Here is an 18,483-nt window from a genome sequence, read left to right on the forward strand (position 1 = left end):
TAGATCGTATAGCAGAAGCGTTACAGAACGCGGTTGATGTAGTGGAACGTCCTCACGTCCCTCGATCTGCCCCGCGAACAATCCCGCGATCAGTCCCACGATCTAGTACCGAACGGACGGCACCTCCGCGTTCAGCACACGTACAGCTCGACGATGATCTCGGCCTTCTTGATCCAGCAAGAGAGACGGAGAGGTAGAAGAGTTCTCCGGCAGCGTGACGGCGCTCCGGAGGTTGGTGATGACCTTGTCTCAGCAGGGCTCCGCCCGAGCTCCGCAGAAACGCGATCTAGAGGAAAAACCGTGGAGGTATGTGGTCGGGCAGCCGTGAGAAAGTCGTCTCAAATCAGCCCTAAAACCTCCGTATATATAGGTGGGAGGGAGGGGGGCCTTGCCTTGGGGTCCAAGGACCCCCAAGGAGTCGGCCGAGCCAAAGGGGGGGAGGACTCCCCCCCCCAAACCGAGTTGGACTTGGTTTGGTGGGAGGAGTCCCCCTTCCTTCCCACCTCCTTCCTTTTTTATTTCTTTCCTCTTGATTTTTCTTCTCTTGGCGCATTGGGCACTTGTGGGCTGTCCCACCAGCCCACTAAGGGCTGGTGTGGCTCCCCCAATGCCTATGGGCTTCCCCGGGGTGGGTTGCCCCCCCGGTGAACTCCCGAAACCCATTCGTCATTCCCGGTACATTCCCGGTAACTCCGAAAACCTTCCGGTAATCAAATGAGGTCATCCTATATATCAATCTTCATTTCCGGACCATTCCGGAAACCCTCGTGACGTCCGTGATCTCATCCAGGACTCCGAACAACATTCGGTAACCAACCATATAACTCAAATACGCATAAAACAACGTCGAACCTTAAGTGTGCAGACCCTGCGGGTTCGAGAACTATGTAGACATGACCCGAGAGACTCCTCGGTCAATATCCAATAGCGGGACCTGGATGCCCATATTGGATCCTACATATTCTACGAAGATCTTATCGTTTGAACCTCAGTGCCAAGGATTCATATAATCCCGTATGTCATTCCCTTTGTCCTTTGGTATGTTACTTGCCCGAGATTCGATCGTCAGTATCCGCATACCTATTTCAATCTCGTTTTACCGGCAAGTCTCTTTACTCGTTCCGTAATACATGATCCCGCAACTTACACTAAGTTACATTGCTTGCAAGGCTTGTGTGTGATGTTGTATTACCGAGTGGGCCCCGAGATACCTCTCCGTCACACGGAGTGACAAATCCCAGTCTTGATCCATACTAACTCAACTAACATCTTCGGAGATACCTGTAGAGCATCTTTATAGTCACCCAGTTACGTTGCGATGTTTGATACACATAAAGCATTCCTCCGGTGTCAGTGAGTTATATGATCTCATGGTCATAGGAATAAATACTTGACACGCAGAAAACAGTAGCAACAAAATGACACGATCAACATGCTACGTCTATTAGTTTGGGTCTAGTCCATCACGTGATTCTCCCAATGACGTGATCCAGTTATCAAGCAACAACACCTTGTTCATAATCAGAAGACACTGACTATCATTGATCAACTGGCTAGCCAACTAGAGGCATGCTAGGGACGATGTTTTGTCTATATATCCACACATGTAAATGAGTCTTCATTCAATACAATTATAGCATGGATAATAAACTATTATCTTGATACAGGAATTATAATAAAAACTATACATTTATTATTGCCTCTAGGGCATAATTCCAACAGTCTCCCACTTGCACTAGAGTCAATAATCCAGCCCTCACCTCACCATGTGAATTACATTGTAATAAATCTAACACCCATACAGTTCTGGTGTTGATCATGCTTTGGCCGTGGAAGAGGTTTAGTCAGCGGGTCTGCTACATTCAGATCCGTGTGCACTTTGCATATATTCACGTCCTCTCCCTCGACGTAGTCGCGGATGAGGTTGAAGCGTCGTTTGATGTGTCTGGTCTTCTTGTGAAACCGTGGTTCCTTTGCTAAGGCAATGGCACCAGTGTTGTCACAGAACAAGGTTATTGGATTCAGTGCGCTTGGCACCACTTCAAGATCCGTCATGAACTGCTTCATCCAGACACCCTCCTTAGCCGCCTCCGAGGCAGCCATGTACTCCGCTTCACATGTAGAATCTGCTACGACGCTTTGCTTGGAACTGCACCAGCTTACTGCACCCCCATTAAGAATAAATACGTATCCGGTTTGCGACTTAGAGTCGTCCGGATCTGTGTCAAAGCTTGCATCGACGTAACCTTTTACGGCGAGCTCTTCGTCACCTCCATACACGAGAAACATCTCCTTAGTCCTTTTCATGTACTTCAGGATATTCTTGACCGCTGTCCAGTGATCCACTCCTGGATTACTCTGGAACCTTCCTGCCATACTTATGGCCAGGCTAACATCCGGTCTAGTGCACAGCGTTGCATACATGATAGAACCTATGGCTGAAGCATAGGGGACGGAGTGCATATGCTCTCTATCTTCATCAGTTGCTGGGCACTGAGTCTTACTCAATCTCGTACCTTGTAACACTGGCAAGAACCCTTTCTTGGACTGTTCCATTTTGAACCTCTTCAAAACTTTATCAAGGTATGTGCTTTGTGAAAGTCCTATCAGGCGTTTTGATCTATCCCTATAGATCTTAATGCCTAGAATGTAAGCAGCTTCTCCTAGGTCCTTCATAGAGAAACTTTTATTCAAGTAACCTTTTATGCTCTCCAAAAGCTCTACGTTGTTTCCAATCAGTAATATGTCATCCACATATAATATTAGAAACGCCACAGAGCTCCCACTCACTTTCTTGTAAATACAAGATTCTCCAACCACTTGTATAAACCCAAATGCTTTGATCACCTCATCAAAGCGTTTGTTCCAACTCCGAGATGCTTGCACCAGTCCATAAATGGATCGCTGGAGCTTGCACACCTTGTCAGCACTTTTGGGATCGACAAAACATTCGGGTTGCATCATATACAACTCTTCCTTAAGGAAACCGTTAAGGAACGCCGTTTTGACATCCATTTGCCAGATTTCATAATCGAAAAATGCAGCTATTGCTAACATGATTCTAACGGACTTAAGCATTGCCACAAGAGAGAATGTCATTTTCTTAGTCAATTCCTGGAACTTGTGGAAAACCCTTTGCCACAAGTCGAGCTTTATAAACGGTCACATTACCGTCAGCGTCCGTCTTCTTCTTAAAGATCCATTTGTTCTGAATAGCCTTGCGGCCCTCAGGTAGTATCTCCAAAGTCCACACTTTGTTCTCATACATGGATCCTATCTCGGATTTCATGGCTTCTAGCCATTTGTTGGAATCTGGGCCCACCATTGCTTCTTCATAATTTGCAGGTTCATTGTTGTCTAACAACATGATTGATAAGACGGGATTACCGTACCACTCTGGAGCAGCGCGTGATCTCGTTGACCTGCGTGGTTCAACAGAAACTTGAACTGGAGTTTCATGATCATCATCATTAACTTCCTCCTCAACCGGCGTCGCAATGACAGAGGTTTCCCCTTGCCCTGCGCCACCATCCAGAGGGATGAGAGGTTCGACAACCTCGTCAAGTTCTATCTTCCTCCCACTCAATTCTCTCGAAAGAAACTCCTTCTCGAGAAAAGCTCCGTTTTTAGCAACAAACACTTTGCCCTCGGATTTGAGATAGAAGGTGTACCCAACTGTCTCTTTTGGGTAACCTATGAAGATGCACTTTTCCGCTTTGGGTTCCAGCTTTTCAGGCTGAAGCTTTTTGACATAAGCATCACATCCCCAAACTTTAAGAAACGACAACTTTGGCCTTTTGCCATACCACAGTTCGTATGGTGTCATCTCAACGGATTTTGATGGTGCCCTATTTAAAGTGAATGCAGCTGTTTCTAATGCATAACCCCAAAAGGATAACGGCAAATCAGTAAGAGACATCATAGATCGCACCATCTCTAACAAAGTGCGATTACGACGTTCGGACACACCATTACGCTGTGGTGTTCCAGGCGGTGTTAACTGCGAAACAATTCCACATTGTCTTAAGTGAGCACCAAACTCGAAACTCAGATATTCACCCCCACGATCAGACCGTAGGAACTTGATCTTCTTGTTACGATGATTTTCCACTTCACTCTGAAATTGCTTGAACTTTTCAAATGTTTCAGACTTGTGCTTCATCAAGTAGACATAACCATATCTACTTAAATCGTCAATGAAGGTGAGAAAATAACGATATCCGCCGCGTGCCTCTACGCTCATTGGACCACACACATCGGTATGTATGATTTCCAACAAGTCACTTGCACGCTCCATTGTTCCGGAGAACGGAGTCTTAGTCATCTTGCCCATGAGGCATGGTTCGCACGTGTCAAGTGAATCAAAGTCAAGTGACTCCAAAAGTCCATCAGCATGGAGTTTCTTCATGCGCTTTACACCAGTATGACCCAAGCGGCAGTGCCACAAAAATATGGTGCTATCATTGTTTACTCTAACTCTTTTGGTCTCGATGTTATGTATATGCGTATCGCTATCAAGATTCAATATGAACAATCCTCTCACATTCGGTGCATGACCATAAAAGATGTTACTCATAGAAATTGAACAACCATTATTCTCAGACTTAAAAGAGTAACCGTCTCGCAATAAACAAGATCCAGATATAATGTTCATGCTCAACGCAGGCACTAAATAACAATGATTTAAGTTCATCACTAATCCCGATGGTAGCTGAAGTGACACTGTGCCGACGGCGATTGCATCAACCTTGGAACCGTTTCCTACGCGCATCGTCACTTCGTCTTTCGCCAGCCTTCGTCTATTCCGCAGTTCCTGTTTCGAGTTGCAAATGTGAGCAACAGAACCGGTATCAAATACCCAGGCACTACTACGAGAGCCGGTTAAGTACACATCAATAACATGTATATCAAATATACCTGATTTTTCTTTGCCCGCCTTCTTATCTGCCAGATACTTGGGGCAATTGCGCTTCCAGTTACCAATACCCTTGCAATAGAAGCACTCTATTTCAGGCTTAGGTCCAGCCTTGGGTTTCTTCGGCGGATTGGCAATAGGCTTGCCGCTCTTCTTCGAATTGCCCTTCTTGCCTTTGCCGTTTCTCTTGAAACTAGTGGTCTTGCTCACCATCAACACTTGATGCACTTTACGGAGTTCAGACTCTGCGACTTTCAGCATCGCAAACAACTCGCCGGGAGACTTGTTCATCCCTTGCATGTTGTAGTTCAACACAAAGCCTTTATAGCTTGGCGGCAGTGATTGAAGGATTCTGTGAGTGATAGCTTCTTGCGGGAGTTCAATCCCTAGTTCAGCTAGACGGTTTGAGTACCCAGACATTTTGAGCACATGTTCACTGACAGACGAGTTTTCCTCCATCTTGCAAGCATAGAATTTATCGGATGTCTCATACCTCTCGATCCGGGCGTTCTTCTGAAAGATAAACTCCAACTCCTGGAACATCTCAAATGCTCCATGACGCTCAAAGCGACGTTGAAGTCCCGGTTCTAAGCCATACAAGACTGCACATTGAACTATTGAGTAGTCCTCCTTATGTGCTAACCAAGCGTTCTTAACATCCTGATCAGCCGTAGCGGGTGGTTCATCTCCTAGCGCAGCATTAAGGACATAATCCTTCTTCCCAGCTTGTAAGATTAGCTTAAGATTACGAGCCCAGTCTACAAAGTTGCTTCCATCATCTTTCAACTTAGCTTTCTCTAGGAACGTATTAAAATTCAGGATGACTGTCGCGTGAGCCATGATCTACAACACAAATATATTCAAAGTGGACTTAGACTATGTTCAAGATAATTAGAGTTCAACTTAATCAAATTATATGCTAAACTCCCACTCAAAAAATACATCTCTCTAGTCATTTGAGTGGTTCATGATCCACTTACACTATCCCAAGTCCGATCATCACGTGAGTTGAGTATAGTTTCAGTGGTAAGCATCCCTATGCTAATCATATGAACTATATGATTCATGATCGACCTTTTGGTCTCATGTGTTCTGAGGCCATGTCTGCACATGCTAGGCTCGTCAAGCTTAACCCGAGTGTTCCGCGTGCGCAACTGTTTTGCACCCGTTGTATGTGAACGTTGAGTCTATCACACCCGATCATCACGTGGTGTCTCGAAACGACGAACTGTAGCAACGGTGCACAGTCGGGGAGAACACAATTTCGTCTTGAAATTTAAGTGAGAGATCACCTCATAATGCTACCGTCGTTCTAAGCAAAATAAGGTGCATAAAAGGATTAACATCACATGCAATTCATAAGTGACATGATATGGAGATCATCACGTGCTTCTTGATCTCCATCACCAAAGCACCGGCACGATCTTCTTGTCACCGGCGCCACACCATGATCATCCATCAACGTGTTGCCATCGGGGTTGTCGTGCTACTTATGCTATTACTACTAAAGCTACATCCTAGCAAAATAGTAAACGCATCTGCAAGCACAAACATTAGTATAAAGACAACCCTATGGCTCCTGCCGGTTGCCGTACCATCGACGTGCAAGTCGATATTTCTATTACAACATGATCATCTCATACATCCAATATATCACATCACATCATTGGCCATATCACATCACAATCATACCCTGCAAAAACAAGTTAGACGTCCTCTAATTTTGTTATTGCATGTTTTACGTGGTGACCAAGGGTATCTAGTAGGATCGCATCTTACTTACGCAAACACCACAACGGAGATATATGAGTTGCTATTTAACCTCATCCAAGGACCTCCTCGGTCAAATCCGATTCAACTAAAGTTGGAGAAACCGTCACTTGCCAGTCATCTTTGAGCAAAGGGGGTTACTCGTAACGATGAAACCAATCTCTCGTAAGCGTACGAGTAATGTCGGTCCAAGCCGCTTCAATCCAACAATACCGCGGAATCAAGAAAAGACTAAGGAGGGCAGCAAAACGCACATCACCGCCCACAAAAACTTTTGTGTTCTACTCGAGAAGACATCTATGCATGAACCTAGCTCATGACGCCACTGTTGGGGAACGTCGCATGGGAAACAAAAATTTTCCTACGCGCACGAAGACCTATCATGGTGATGTCCATCTACGAGAGGGGATGAGTGATCTACGTACCCTTGTAGATCGTACAGCAGAAGCGTTAGAGAACGCGGTTGATGTAGTGGAACGTCCTCACGTCCCTCGATCCGCCCCGCGAACAATCCCGCGATCAGTCCCACGATCTAGTACCAAACGGACGGCACCTCCGCGTTCAGCACACGTACAGCTCGACGATGATCTCGGCCTTCTTGATCCAGCAAGAGAGACGGAGAGGTAGAAGAGTTCTTCGGCAGCGTGACGGAGCTCCGGAGGTTGGTGATGACCTTGTCTCAGCAGGGCTCCGCCCGAGCTCCGCAGAAACGCGATCTAGAGGAAAAACCGTGGAGGTATGTGGTCGGGCAGCCGTGAGAAAGTCGTCTCAAATCAGCCCTAAAACCTCCGTATATATAGGTGGGAGGGAGGGGGGCCTTGCCTTGGGGTCCAAGGACCCCCAAGGAGTCGGCCGAGCCAAAGGGGGGGGAGGACTCCCCCCCCCAAACCGAGTTGGACCTGGTTTGGTGGGAGGAGTCCCCCTTCCTTCCCACCTCCTTCCTTTTTTTTTCTTTCCTCTTGATTTTTCTTCTCTTGGCGCATTGGGCACTTGTGGGCTGTCCCACCAGCCCACTAAGGGCTGGTCTTGCTCCCCCAATGCCTATGGGCTTCCCCGGGGTGGGTTGCCCCCCCGGTGAACTCCCGGAACCCATTCGTCATTCCCGGTACATTCCCGGTAACTCCGAAAACCTTCCGGTAATCAAATGAGGTCATCCTATATATCAATCTTCGTTTCCGGACCATTCCGGAAACCCTCGTGACGTCCGTGATCTCATCCAGGACTCCGAACAACATTCGGTAACCAACCATATAACTCAAATACGCATAAAACAACGTCGAACCTTAAGTGTGCAGACCCTGCGGGTTCGAGAACTATGTAGACATGACCCGAGAGACTCCTCGGTCAATATCCAATAGCGGGACCTGGATGCCCATATTGGATCCTACATATTCTACGAAGATCTTATCGTTTGAACCTCAGTGCCAAGGATTCGTATAATCCCGTATGTCATTCCCTTTGTCCTTCGGTATGTTACTTGCCCGAGATTCGATCGTCAGTATCCGCATACCTATTTCAATCTCGTTTTACCGGCAAGTCTCTTTACTCGTTCCGTAATACAAGATCCCGCAACTTACACTAAGTTACATTGCTTGCAAGGCTTGTGTGTGATGTTGTATTACCGAGTGGGCCCCGAGATACCTCTCCGTCACACGGAGTGACAAATCCCAGTCTTGATCCATACTAACTCAACTAACACCTTCGGAGATACCTGTAGAGCATCTTTATAGTCACCCAGTTACGTTGCGACGTTTGATACACACAAAGCATTCCTCCGGTGTCAGTGAGTTATATGATCTCATGGTCATAGGAATAAATACTTGACACGCAGAAAACAGTAGCAACAAAATGACACGATCAACATGCTACGTCTATTAGTTTGGGTCTAGTCCATCACGTGATTCTCCCAATGACGTGATCCAGTTATCAAGCAACAACACCTTGTTCATAATCAGAAGACACTGACTATCATTGATCAACTGGCTAGCCAACTAGAGGCATGCTAGGGACGGTGTTTTGTCTATATATCCACACATGTAAATGAGTCTTCATTCAATACAATTATAGCATGGATAATAAACTATTATCTTGATACAGGAATTATAATAACAACTATACATTTATTATTGCCTCTAGGGCATAATTCAAACACTAAGTTGGTTCACTTGATGTTTTAGTTGCAAATTTATGGAGTAAATTCCTATCGTCTTCCCAGGCAGTTCCACCCAAAGGGAACACTTCTCTACGGCCATAAGGTTCTCATTCAAATGCCATAAAAGGCTACACAGAGAACTACCGGCAGAGTTTTCTCCTATAGGATCCCTAGCATAAGAACTCGTTCCATAAATTCAAAAATAAAATACCAAGTGAAAACACGAAACTACATCATTTCCACAACATAATTTACATATGGTTTTCCCTTTCGGGAACCCCCGAAGGGTTTACACAAGGGTAAAGAAATTACCTTCTAACTACCTTCGCGAGCTTACAAATGCTCTAAATATTGTAGCTCTTTATTACACGATGAGGAAGTACTACTACTACTACTACTACTACTGTGCAAAGAGCTTGCTAGCAGAGTTGCAACTCTGTGCTCTATCTGTGGCTGGTTCTTCTCCGTCTGGTGTCTCTCTTCGCAGCAAGGCTCCTCCTTTTATAGGCAAGAGAGCACCTCTTGGATGGCTTCTGGGAGAAGGCTCCTCTATTATTTCGTCCTTCTTTCTCCTTGTCCATCATGCACCTAGTTTTTAGGCCTACTAGGCTTTATAGGCTTTGTAGCCATTATAGCCCTTCTTTCTAGGGTATTGAGTGCATGTTGGAGAGGTTTGCACACCGTGTATTGGCTGCCAATGGAGGTGTCATTGTCTTCTTTTTTGATTTTCTTCTTCGTCATGATTTTGTCTTGGACTTTAATCTTAAGGAATATTACAATCTTTGGATACGCATGTGCCCGTACACTGCCTGCTGATATGTGTATGCGGGCATACTTGGCTGGAAACATGCACATGTGTGTGCATTGGCTATTGATATGCGTACGCATACATGCTGCATTTTTTTTTGAGGGGGGTCTTCCCTGCCCATATAATTGATATTTCATATCAATATACACTAAGATTCTAGATTCCTATCAGCATTCAGTCGGAGTATATGTCCTCCGCGCCCTAATAATTGATAGAATCTTCAATTTCAGGTACCAAATATACAGAATAATTATATATATATATATATATATATATATATATATATATATATATATATATATATATATAATGTACTGTGTGTGCCAGCATACTGATCCAAGAATGGCATAGTAACATAGATGCTTGACTCGTTTTGAATCGGGTTGCTACAGATATGATATCATAGCACATGTCGACGATAGGACGTGACCCTAGAAATTGGAAAGCCTCTAGGAAAGGATATCTCTAAATTGGAAAGCCTCCAAATAGTTAGACAATACCCTTTCCCCTCTGACCACATGAAGGATCAACTGAGACCACTTCGAGAAGGACAAGATATCGAAACAACTGATGGCCTGTTCAGAGTAAATAGAATTTCACCATGCATTTGAAGAATTGAAGTTGCACCAACTGAAGACTCTCAAGACCCGAATAATTCGAAGACCCTGAAGCATTCCAGTATTTATAGGACCTTTAGAGGACCAAACCCCTGTTATATAATCACGTTAGAGCCGATGAATTGTGAGCTATCATTGTGTGTTTTATCGACAATCACAAGTAAAACCTATTTAAAAACTACTGTTTGTATTGTGTGTATCTCCCTCTATATCTCTCTCGTATCTCATCCCAAAACCCTTGGACCCAATAGATGGTGAATAAAGATGGGCTTGTATTCTCTGGACCGATGACCCAGCTGGAGGTAGAAGTATGGATTCAGAACATGGAGAATCACTTTGGGAACAACTTGATTACAAGGCAATATGAGGTTCGATATGCTCTTCAGTACTTTATACAAAGTGCCGCAACCTGGTGGAAAATGCATCAAGCCGTAGAAGGATGTAATGGAGAAAAAACTTGGGAAGAGTTCAAGAAGACTCTGTTAAGATCCCGTCTCATCCAGAAGCACTGTGATAGCCAAATGAAGAAGCCTTGTGCATGCAAGATTTGTGGACAAATAGGACACAGACATGAAGAACACAAGGATGAACACAAGTAGGGTCAGTCACTTGAATGGTAGAAATAGAGACACACGTGTAAGAACACTCAACTGAACTGGTCCCTTGTAGGGTGACTAGTTCTGCATTCTGATGGAAGGATATACATTGTTCTATCTAGTCAATCTTTATTGGGCTATGTTGTGCTAACCAATCCAAGCCAATGATACCATCATAGGTGTTGAGAGGTAACAACCTGAAGTCAGACACAAACTGAACCCCATTACTCGACCAAACACAATCAGGTATGCCTTGTTGACAAGACATTAAAGCTCCCCTGCAATAGTAACATTCACTAGAGGAATAGGAGTGACCCCAATTAGTGACTGCTATTTATTATCCAAGAAGGAATGGGTACTGCCAGAATCAACCAGGAATTTGAGGTTTTGGCCTTGAAGCAACACCTCTAGCTGTAAGACCGGGGCCTCTGGTTCCCTTCCCGAAGCAGCAGCTGATAACCTGATGGAATGCACTAAAGAAGTAGAACTGGTTTTGTGATCACTTTCTGAAGATTCAGAGTCCTCGGGTGCACTTGACTGTAACTGTTCAATCAGCTCATGGACAAAATGCAACTGAACTGTCGACTTGCAAGCATGATCCCTAGACCAACGTTCACCACACACATAGCAGAAACCCTTAGATCTTCTAAACTCCCGTAGTGTAGACGACTTGTCTTCGGAAGGCTGTGCCTTGGCAGTATGAGGAAGTTTCTTGCTGGAATTAACAATAGAGGAGGCAGTAGACACTTTTCTAGCAGAATAACGGTTAATTGGTGTGATGCCTTCTCCCAATTCCTCATGCAAGAGAGACAACTCATATGCAGCACCCAAATCCTTGGGTTTCTGTAGGGCAACTGCAATTCTCACACCTGGTTTCAACCCATCTAGGAATCTGATAGTGTAGTGTAAAGCATTTGGAGTATCCTCATAAGCTGTCAATTGATCATACAACTCAGCAAAGCGTTCAACATAGTCTTCTACTGTGCTAGTCTGAGCTATACAAAATAACTTGCGTAGTAGAGTTTCATGTTGGTTGCGGCCGAACCTGTTGTGTAGTACTGTGCAAAATTCAGGCCAACTAGAGTGAGGCAGGCAGTGTTGAACTGATTCTAGCCACCATGCAACAACCCCTTCAAATTGAGCTGTGGCCAAGGAAATACATCGATAACTAGGAACAATGCTAAGGCGGAACTGGTCCTCGCATCGGTTTTGCCACAGCCAGGGATTGGCACCATCAAATTTGGGCGTATCCAATTGCAGGGAAAATGGACATGGTTCAGTAGCATCCGTCATAGAGCAATCACGCGGTGAAAATTTTGTTGGGAAGGAATTTGATTCTCGTGCACGTCTAACTGGAGGAGGGACATATATATTATGTGCCTACCCCCGATGGTCATTGTCGTAGCCAAGGGTGTCGGTGGTGGCGCCGCCACTACCTTGCCCAACGTTGCGTGATGACGAACCCCCGTCATGCTTCGGACCCAGATCTACGGCCTCGATCTTGTTGACGTCCACCCTGATCTGCTCGAGATCGAGCATGACCTCGTCGTGAATGGCGTCGGCCCATGCTGACATGAGGCCGTCGAGCGTGGAGTTGTTGGCCTCCAGCGTCGTGCTCATGGACTGGAGAATTGACTCCTCTTGTGCATTGATCTTCAGATCAAAGTCCGTGGAGATCTCATGCCGAAGCAGATGGTACATGGCACGACCCTCGTCGCTGAGGTCCTCCATAGCTTGACGCCGGCGACGACTCTGATTACCAACTGTGAGGAATTTGGATCTCACATACTAGATAGGACGAATTGGGAAAAATTGTACTAGAGGAATTCAAATTACATGAGGAGTTCTTCTTCTCTCTCTTCTCTCACGCTATCCTATCCAGACACGCAACGGCTGAGCCGCTAGTCCGTTGCCACCTGGTCCAGGAAACATGCTTTGTTTAAGTAGTTACACCCGCCTAGCGGGCCAGTGTGGGCTTGCTAGACACTAGGGTAAGCGTCTGGGCCGAGTTGACTTGGGCTTTTTTGCTTGTAAAACATTCTTCTCGGCCAGGTCGTCAGCTCCCTTGGCCTCGTCGCTATCCTAAGCATGAGTGGTCGCCAGAGCCGTTGGTGGTTTCCTGACATTGGATGAGTCCTGGATATATATATATATATATATATATATATATATATATATATATATATATATATATATATATATATATATATATATATATATATATATATACATACATACATATATATATATATATATATATATATATATATATATATATATGTTGTCTGTAGGGGTAGAGGCTTCAAATGCTATGTTGTTGTTCCTAACCCTATGACCCGGTCCTCGAAAGTCATCCAAGTCATGGAGCCTCCCTGCTCAGGGCAAGAAGGCGTTTCCATAGAGGCCTTGGACATGGTGTTATTTCTTATGGGTGGCTGTAGTTGGCTAAAGGATGCTAATGATGAAGTGTATTTTTATGATGTTGGTTTAAATCACTGGAGCAAACCAGCACCAATGCCTACTGCTAGGTACTCCTTCAGCCCCTGCTCCCTGTTTGTTTTCTCTGTTGCATATGTATCCTATCATCTTGGTTAATTGGGCAGCTTACTGAAACATTTGCTACTTTGATTTCAGATGCTATTTTGTATCTGCATCTCTGAATGAAAAGATTTATGTTACCGGAGAATTTGGGTTGATAGACAAGTCACCTAATTCTTGGGACATCTACAACAAAGCCACAGATTCATGGTGCTCGCACAAGAACCCGATGCTTACCCCTGACATCGTAAAATTCGTGGGTTGGATGATGAGCTGGTGACCATCCACAAGGCGTCCTGGAACAGAATGTACTTTGCGGGTATATACGACCCGGTTGACCAGACCTGGTGGGGCAAGGAGAATGAGATTGCCCTGTGCTGGTCTGGCCCGACGGTCGTCGTTGATGGGACACTCTACATGCTTGACCAGTCCCTCGGCACAAACCTGATGATGTGGATTAACGAGACCAAGGAGTGGGTGATGGTCTGTAGGCTGTCGGACAAGCTCACACGCCCACCCTGTGAGCTTGTTGCAATCTGCAGGAAGATCTATGTGGTCGGCCAGGGCTGAGCACGGTGACCATCGACACGGACACAGCGGCCAGGGTGGACGGGTTCCTGGTGGCCTTGTCTACGGCGCCGTTGACGGAGAATGACTTCCCGCCTGAGAAGTGCAGGGTGATCACCATCCGAAGACCCTTTCTAGCTGGGCTTGTTTGTGCTGTGAAACAGTGGACAATTTTCTTTTATTCTGGCTGTATATCGACTCGTGTGTTTTGACGAGATGGTTGTACATTGATTGACTTTTTAACTGTACCAAGAGGAAAGGAAAGCTCAGGTTGTTTACCCCCCAACGAGCTTATGTTTCTGTACTTTGTTGCGTGTGAATAAATTCTTATCGCAACACATCTTTTGCTGTGTCAGATTCAGTGGCAATCGGTGTAACTTTACCCTCAAGATTTCGATTTTCCTCCCACATGTACGTGGGGGTAGAGCAAATTGCACTATCTGACCGGTGACACTCGTCATGCTCATCATTGTTGCCTTGCTCACACTCTTCGTCATTTTTTCCCTCTAGCAACCGAACGTGACTATGCTATACAAAGTAAGGTAGTGGTCATTTTGCTCATGATTGCACTATGTGAGCACGGTTACCATCGACATTGACACGACGACAGGGAGGATGTTTACTGATGTCCTCGTCAACGGGCTCCTGATGGAGCGTAACTTCCCGTCAAAGAAGTGCAGCGTCATCACCATTTGAAGACCACTTGCTATCTGGGTTGCTTGTACCTTGAAGTGAAATAACAAACGTTTTACTTTTCTTCTGGCTGTATATCGACTTGTCTATTTTGAGAAGATGGTTGTACATCAACTTTTAATTGTTAACATGTTTGAAGAAAAGGTTTTTGTTACTAGAGTAGAATGTGAATAAATTCTTATGGTACCATGTATTCTGGTTGACAAACATATTTCAACAGCAAGGCACATTGGAAGATGAAAGTGGAACCACTTGTAGAGGTAACGCTCAGAAAGAGTTCGAACACTCATGGTAAGCTTTTTGTAGGAAGTAACGCCAAAGGCCCCCATTTCCTTGCTCAATTGCATTGTACCACTCCCGTGAGTAATCATGGTAATGCTAGAGGAGGACTCCAAGGATAAAATATCCCTCCAAGTTCCAATCAAATTCCCAACACATCTCATTGCCCGGGAAATTGCACTATCGTCATTGTTGACCATCTCGCACACTTGGTTATACTTTCTACCTCTAGCAATTATTGTGATTTTATTACACAAGTAAGGTAATAGTTATTTATAGAAGGTCAGAGAATGGACATGATGTGTGCCCAAGACATCATTCCTTCACAAAATTTCACACGGCGGTTGTTGCGGCCATGTATTTGTACCCCTTGTGACATTTAGGTGACGGTAGCTGGTGCAATTGTTGACGCTTTGTGGTGCCCATGTCTGGTTTAAGAAACCCAAAACTGAATATTGCAACAAACAAGGACACATCAACGCTTGCGAAATGGAACAAAAGAGAAATAAAGCTCTTAGTTTTTTATGAGGAAGTAGGAGAATATCCTATTGTATATTATTAAAAAGTTATACGTATGTAAACAAAAATCGTTTAGTACTGCTTGATTTCTATTGTGGTATAGAAATAAAATATATGTGCTACCAAACCCAGCATGTACATCCGGACCAGGCAAATCCGCCCACTAATTATCTGCGGATGCTCCCGAACACGACTCCGAACAGCTCCTCACAAGTACTACCGAACAACCACACTCGTCATATCAAAACGATAAATCTAAGCACGCCAATCATATACCACAAATTTATCACCAATTCAACAATGCAACAACGCAAAGTGAATCACAATTAAACAATATAAACATGCCAAAATGAAACTCAACATCTCGACCACATTCGGCCAACATGATGAATCGCTCGACGGTCGCCACATGGATCACATCTGCGACTGCCATGCGCTCTCGCCCCACGTATGGCCTACACGGGTTGACTTCCTTCTTTGTCACCTCAAGCGACTTATTGCCTTATGAATACACGAGGTTTTTGTAGGCAAACATTATCCTTGAATCCTACGTGTCCCGAGCAAGTTGTAACCTTTCCTACAACTTCTTCCTCTTCCTCATCCAATCCAATCAATTTTTGGGAGCTTGACCCACCATTTCTGTTCAAGCTATTGTTGTCGTTCTTGAGGTTATCGACAACTTATTGACACTTTGCTTTGCCATTCAATTTCAACCAACAATGGGTTAAAGTGAATGGCTTCTTCTCGGTTTGTTCATAGAAAGTGGCTGCAAATCCCATCTAACTAACCATAATTACTCACGAAAATGCAACAAGCAAAGCTAGCAATGCAAATGGTGAAAAAATGAAGAAAGTCAATGTACGTGACTATTGACTCCAATCCACTTTGATTCTTGTTAACCACAGAAGAATAGTGGACTATAAACGTGTTCACGTTGTTTTGGATAGTGGACCATGTATGTTGGGGTGAGGCCTCCTTGTGAGTGACATGGATAGGGTTCGACTCCACATATTCCTTGTGTTCATGGTATTGGTTGTCAATCTTTTCCTGACACTTGTTCCATTTTTCCTTTTTCCACATATAGGGTCTATGCTTGTGACCAATCATGGCTTGCAGATATTAAGGATTGGGAGAACTCATTCCATTTACATTCTTTAACTTCCAGCTTCACCCAGAGTTTTCGGAATGGTCTTCCAAGAAAAGGGTTATCTCATCTAGTGGTGTGGGTGCTTGGAAACACAAGAGAGTTTGCAGCTCTCCTCGATGGTTCGGGTGTCGGTGTCAAAACCAGCTAATCTCGGGTATGGGGTCCCGAACTGTGGATATTGGATCGATGGGTAACATGAGAGAAGGGAGATGATGTTTACCCACGTTCGTGCCCTCTTGAAGGAGGTAAATTAACCCTGCATCCTTCTCTTGTTTACATTGATGATGGATTATCGAATACAGAGTTGATCTACCTCGATATCGTATGTTGTGGTCTAAAACCTAGGAATAATGATCTTAATCTGTCTTATGGACTAGAGCCCACTGGTTTATACAAATACCAGGGATACTAGGGTTACACATTGCCGGTTACACCAAGGAGTAAATATGTCGATATTATCATCTTGCCTTGGAGCATACACCAAGTCTTCGGAAGAGTCTGTTCACGATACAGTGTTATCTTGTAATTCAGACTTCAAAGACAATCATAGGGCGGCCCACGAGTCTGGCTCATGAAAAAGGTCAGCGGCATGAGGACCCCTTAGCCCTGGACTCCCTCACTGGATGCTTGGGTTCCCTGGACCCCTAGGCACCTGGCAAACTCTTGAGTTCATATGGGTGCCTAGTGCTCCCTAGAGCTCAGCTACAGTTTTTTGGGGGTTCCCGGGCCTACCATATTTCGTTTCGTTGGTCCACCTGTTGTTCAACTACGGTTTTATCCAGGAGCCCGGAGTCCTATACTCGCAGGTGACCGGGCCTACTATATTTACTATGGTCGGTCCGGGTGCCCGGAGATGCCGGATGGGCACCGGTCACCTTGCCCTTGGAGGGTATATATAGCCACCCTTATCCTACCTTCAACCGTAATATTCCTCAAGTTATATCCCACCATTGCCAAACTCAAAAATCTTTGAGAACTCCATCCTCATCCACCGAAATACTCTGATTGTTTGGGGTTTGGAGGAGATTCACCCGATCTATCTTACTACCAAACTGATTTGTGTTTCCCCAACTCGTTCATCTTCACCAACTTGTTATTCTTAGAGCTTGGGCTCCTAGACGGTCAGAGGCTCCTATGAAATCTTCCTTGCTTGTGGTGTGCTTCGGAGACGTATGTAAAGGTGTGGTAGTCACTTTCAAGACCAACCCCGGGTGATTCGTGGCCCATCTAACGGGGTTGTCTCGAGGAGAATACAATGAATCATTTTTTGAGTTCCCAAAACTTTAGTTCAAGCACTACTCGTACAAAGATTAGTACTTCTCCATGAAAGTGTGAACTTCGGGATTAAATATGTGTCACCGACTCACTTGTGGTTTATCCTTTCCCATACTTTACTCTGCCTTGTATGCTCGTTGGATTGCTATCTATATTGTTGCCTAGCATATCTTGCTTTAATTTTGCTTGCCATGTAGGTTGTGTTCACTTTGTTGCATTTCTAGTGAACACTATTTATCCTCTTACCCTTAAAATTGGAAACTAAGCTTAAAATTTCTAGTATCCTATTTACCTACAACCTCTAATCAATCGTATTTATCCTTTCGGTTATGCGCAAGCAACAAGATTAATCACCGCTAGCACAACTGATGGATTTCTAGTAGGCTCCTCGAAGATAGATCTGAATCTGGAGGCACGTGCTCAACAATTGGAGGTTCGGAGTCCCAGATATAGGACGACAAGAAGTTCTGGGACAATACAATGGCCTGACTATAGTCTTGGTTCTCATGTCCTACAAGTATTAGCATCAAGGCTGATGAAAACCACTGCCATGGACAATCAGAAAGATGACTACACATGGATAGTAAGCATAGTACCCACATATCAT

General features: G+C 44.7%; 1 pseudogene; it reads left to right on the forward strand.

The window, feature by feature from the left end:
* Nucleotides 1–12,788: 12,788 nt before the first annotated feature.
* On the forward strand, nucleotides 12,789–14,414 carry LOC123404903 (annotated as a pseudogene).
* Nucleotides 14,415–18,483: the final 4,069 nt, after the last annotated feature.

The sequence above is a fragment of the Hordeum vulgare genome, chromosome 6H (genome assembly GCF_904849725.1).
Source record: "Hordeum vulgare subsp. vulgare chromosome 6H, MorexV3_pseudomolecules_assembly, whole genome shotgun sequence".
NCBI lineage: Eukaryota > Viridiplantae > Streptophyta > Magnoliopsida > Poales > Poaceae > Hordeum > Hordeum vulgare.